We start from the raw sequence: 5,638 nt of genomic DNA on the forward strand, positions 1-5,638 counted from the left end.
CTTGTGGGGCTGTTTCCCTTTGCTTCTGCATTTTCTCACTTCTCTGATTAAACTGATTCTTTGGCTAAAGTTTTTCCACAGACAACAGGCAGGTGGAGGACACGACGGGGAAGGACCATAGTGTCCTGCTCCATTTCAATACGAACATGTATTGAGCTCACGCTGAGAGTCAGCTGATTGTGGCTGGGGGCTCTGCTGATCTTGGCTGGGCTCTCCCATGCGTCTGAGGTCATCTGGGGCTGGAGGTGACTGTCTGCCTTGCTGATCTTGACTGGGCTGCCCCAGGTGGTTGTGGATGGGCCGATCTTGGCTGGCCTTGGCTGGTACAACCAATGCTTGGCACTTGCAGTCTATTCCAGGAATGTTCCTCTTACTGTGATGGCAGAAGTGTGAGCTTAACTATACAGGTACATGTCAAGCCTCTGTGTTCTGTGTACCATCATGCTATTGGCCAAACAAGTCACACGGCCAAGCCCAGTATAGAGTGGCAGAAGTACATTCCTTCCAAGGTGATGAGGTGGATGGAGTGAAGGTTTCCAAAGAGGAACCTAATCTGCTGTGTGCTAAGTCACTTCAGTTGAGTCTCTCTTCTGTCCATGGGATTCTCCAGGCAAGAATACTAGAGTGGGTCGCCTTGTCCTCCAGGGGATCTTCCCCACCCAGGGACCGAGCCCTCATCTCTTATGTCTCCTGTGGTTCTTTACCAGTAGCGCCACCTGGGAAGCCCCAATCTAATCTGCCACAGGTGGTCATGTCCCGGCCTAGGCCACATGGAGGACAGTAGGGGTCTGGAAAGGACCTGGATATTGTGCTGAAACTTGAAATTGAGAACCGAAGTATGAGCATCCAGCAGGGATGATATGAATGGCATTAACATTAATATTGTGCCTCAGAGGGGTTTGATAGCAATTTGCAGAACAGTAAGTGTGTGTGTTGGGGTGGTGGGTGGGTGGGAGGGTGAAAACCCAGGCCATCTGACTCTGAACAGTTTCATTTCACTATTCATTTTGCTTCTTAGCCCAAACCATATGGAGAGCCCACATGTAGGCACTCTGGTTAAAAATCCCTGCTGTGCTCCCACTTGACAGACAGAATCGACTGCCAGCTGGGTGAGCAAGCCCCCTGCGAAGGTTCAGTCGAACCTTCAGATGAGTTCTGTCCCAGCCCACATGTGATTGGCCAAAGGAAAATTCACAGGATGGTCAAACACGTGCATGCTCATGCACGCTCAGCATTGTCTGCCTCTTTGTGACTCCACGGACTGTAGCCCACCGGGCTCCTCTCTCCATGGGGTTCTTCAGGCAAGAATCCTGGAATTCTTCAGGGTTGCCATTCCCTCCTCCAGGAGATCTTCCCCACCCGGGGATTGAACCTGCATCCTCTGCGTTTCCTGCATTGGCAGGCAGATTCTGTATTCCTGAGTCACCTGGGAAGCTCCAGGTCGAGCATGTGGTAGTTCTTAAAATCCCCATACTGAATTGGCACGTATTCCTTCTTCTCACATTTCATTGGGCAAGGAAAGTCACATGGCCCCGCCAAACCTCCAACAGGCAGATGTGTGGAACCATACTGTGTGCCCCGGAGGGCTGGAATGTTTGAGACCATCTTTTTTTTTTTTTTATTTTATTTTTAAACTTTATATAATTGTATTAGTTTTGCCAAATATCCAAATGAATCCGCCACAGGTATACATGTGTTCCCCATCCTGAACCCTCCTCCCTCCTCCCTCCCCATACCCTCCCTCTGGGTCGTCCCAGTGCACTAGCCCCAAGCATCCAGTATCGTGCATCGAACCTGGCCTGGCATCTCATTTCTTACATGATATTTTACGTGTTTCAATGTCATTCTCCCAAATCTTCCCACCCTCTCCCTCTCCCACAGAGTCCATAAGACTGTTCTATACATCAGTGTGAGACCATCTTTAATGACTGTTGCAACGGGTTGTTTCTTGCTCTGAAATACCAGTCACACCTTCTGCAGATCCTCCTGTGAAAGGCACACGTTTTGACTAGTAGTTGGGCTTGTTTTCTTTATCTTTGTTGTTCAGTCGCTCAGTCGTGTCCCACTTTTTGCGACCCCACGGACTGCAGCACGCCAGGCTTTCTTTATGTATTTTTCTAAAAGAATAGAATCATCATCATCCATTAGTGTCACAAGTAAAACGTGGCCAAAATCCCCCTCACTTACGCCCTTTGAATTGTGACTTTGCAGGTCCTCCTTTCAAGGGGTAGGATCAGTTCCCCCCTCCTTGAACTTGAGCTGGCCTTGACCAGTAGAATATGGCAGACGTGATGCTATGTCAGTTCTGAGTCTACATTTTGAGAGTCTTTGTACCTTCCATTTGCTTCCCTGGAAAGTTGTCACTGCCATGGGAATAAGACTCGGCTAAGCCTGTTGCACTATAGTCCCTGGGGTCACAAAGAGCCGGACACGACTGAACGACTTTCACTCACTCACAACCTGCTGCTGCAGGAGGGCTTCCCATGTGGCCCTAGAGTTTGTAAGGAACCCACCTGCCAATGCGGGGGGAGTAAGAGATTCGGGTTCCATCCCTGGGCTGGGATGATCCCCTGGAGGAGGGTATGACAACCCCCTCCAGTATTCTTGCCTGGAAAATCCCATGGACAGAGGAGCCTGGTGGGCGACAGTCCATGGAGTTGCAGAGTCAGACACGACTGAAGTGACTGAGCTCGCACACACAGCCTACTGAGGGATGAGCGCCTTCACCAGACAGACCACAAGCACCCATTGAGCTCCCAGAACAGAGCCGCCTACCCAGCCCCCAGTTGACTGCAGATGTAAGGATGAGCTCACTCAAGACAAAAACCCATCCAGCTGACCCATGGACTTGTAAGCAACAAAAATAGTTATTGGGGCTTACCTGGCGGGTCCAGTGGTTAAGACTGTGCTTCCACTGCAAGGGGCATGAGTTCAATTCCTGATTGGGGAACTAAGATCCCCCTTGCATGCAGAGCAGCCAAAAAAACCCCACCTCAGAGTAGTTATTGTTTTCAACCATTATTATTTGGGGATATTTGTTACACAGCTGTTGGGGTCCATTTGGGCTCCTGTAACAAATGATCAGAGACTGGGTGGCTTAAACAACAAATATTTATTTCTCATAGTTCTGGAGGCCGGAAAGTCTAGGATCAAGGGCCAACAGGTTCCGAGTCTGATGAGGGGTCACTTCCTGGTTTGTGGACACCTGTGTTCTTACAGAAAGAGACAGAGAGCTCTCTGAGATCTCTTTTATAAAGGCACCAACCCCATTCATCAGGCTTCCTTGGTGGCTCAGTGGTAAAGAATCTGCCTGAAAGGCAGAAGACTCGGGAAGGAAATGGCAATCCACCCCCGTATCCTTGCCTGGGAAATCCCACGGACAGAGGAGACTGGTGGGCTATAGTCAGTGGGGTCACAAAAGAGTCAAACACAGCTGAGCGACCAAACAACAATGCCTTTCGTGAGGAATTCCTCATGATTTAGTCACCCCAAAGGCCCTACCTCCTAGTTCTATCACATTTGAGATTAGGTTTCATCATATGAATTTTGAGGTGGGAGACACAAATATTCAGTCTGTAGCAATAGCCACAGTTAACTGATACGCTATGGGTTCTTCATTTTTTCTCTTGGTGTGACAATAAAGGTCTTGGAATGTTTTAACCCTCTGTTATCCTGTCCTCTTTCAGGACAGGAGAGGAAAAATGTTCAGACCATGAGAAATCTCTTTGTTGTCGGTCCCTACCGCCTAGGAACCCTGGGGCTTGCGGCTGTGGACGATTGAAGAGTCCACTCGCTGGCAGAGGACGGGAGCATGAAGGTTACCACCTAGGGATTCTTGGCACTGAGTTTGATAGGGAACCAGGGAAGAGTGTTTCTTGTTATCTACTCTCTGTTTTCTGATGTTCTAAAATCCCCACTTTGTTGTATTATTATAAAAATAATCAAAGTGAAGGGCTTCCCTGGCAGTCCATTGGTTAGGACTCCACACTTCCAATGCAGGAGATGCGCGTTTGATCCTGGGTCTAAGATTCCACATGCTGCAGGACCAAATAAATACATGAATCTTAATAAAAATAATCAGTGTGTGGTTTACATCAAGAGAGAAGAGGTGGCTGTAATTCTGGCCATCAGATCAATAGAAAGAGAAGGTGTTGTGAGGAAATGGAGAAGAGGGAGAGACAGGGAAAATGAAACGTGGAAAGACCTGGGAGATGGGTTTGGGAGACGGAAATAGAGATGGAGACTGAGATGAAACTGAAATGAAGTCGCTGGCATTCTGAGAAGTATAAACCGAGAAACATCTAGACATGTGTGTGGGGTCCCCAAGACAACTGTCAGGTCCGGAGACTCACTAGAAGGAGAGCTCACAGGAGTCTGAAAGGCTGTCATGACCACGTTTATGGTGTACTGCCGTGGAAAGCTAGAGATTAAAATCCGCAAAGGTGAAAGGCACACGGGCTAGAGTCCAGGAGAGAGCAGGCACAAGCTCCCCAGGGGTCTCTCCCAGTGGAGTCGTAGGTCTGTGCTTCTTCCTTTCAGGCATGTCATGTGATGACCTGCCCAGAGTATTGCCAGCCAGAGATGCTCCCCTGAGCCTCTGGGTCCAGGGTTTTCACTGGGGCTCAGTCACGTAGGCATGAAGAAGCCAGGGACCATTATTCTACCACACTGTTCCATGGAAAGCTAGAAAGAACAGAGGTATAAACTCCTGGTACTTGCAATGACATGATGAACCCCCCAGAGCATTATACTGAGTGATAGAAGCAGGTCAAAAGAAACCCGTCCACATACTGTATGCTTCCACCCATGTGAAATTCTAGAAGACGCAAACTAATCTGTAGTGACACCACCGAGGGACTGAGCTGAACTGAACTGAATCTATAGCGACAGGAAGCAGATCAGTGGTTTCCTGAAAATGAGGGTGGAGGGAGTGAGGGGTAGATCGCAAAAGGCCTCAGAGGAGCTTCTGGGTACCATGGAAATGTTCGTTAAATCGATCGTGGTGATGGTTTCCCATGCATATTTCATTGTAAATATATGCTGTTTATGGTACCTCAATTATACTGCAATAAAGCTGCAAAAAAGATAGTGTCTAGTGACTGTATTATTATACGGTTAATGTATTTACCAAGAGACTAATTAAATATCTTACTTCAGTTTCAAATCCTCAGCTTTTAGTCAATTGCCATGGTCACCCTACAGTCATTAAAACAATTTTCTATTTGACCATGACCTTCTGACAATAACTCTATGAGGTAAATGTTCTTCCTCTCACTCTACGAATGAGGACTAGGGCTTACAGGGAGTCAGAAACCTGTCTAGAGTCATATTTGTTGTTGTTGTTCAGTCACTAAGTCGTGTCCGACTTTTTGTGACCCCGCCAGGCTCCTCTGTCCATGGGATTCTCCAGGCAAGAATACTGGAGTGGGTTGCCATTTCCTTCTCCAAGGGATCTTCCCCACCCAGGGATCAAACTGGCATCTCCTGCAAAGGCAGGCGGATTCTTTACCTCTGAGCCACCAGGGAAGCCCCCATAGAATCATATTTCAAAGTTTATTTATCTGACTGCAAAGACCTCTGTGAGTTCTGAATTCTTTAAAAATATTGATATATAAATGACATAACATTATATTAGTTT

This window comes from Bison bison, unplaced genomic scaffold, assembly GCF_000754665.1.
Source record: "Bison bison bison isolate TAMUID 2011002044 unplaced genomic scaffold, Bison_UMD1.0 scf7180017864313, whole genome shotgun sequence".
In the NCBI taxonomy this organism is placed as follows: domain Eukaryota; kingdom Metazoa; phylum Chordata; class Mammalia; order Artiodactyla; family Bovidae; genus Bison; species Bison bison.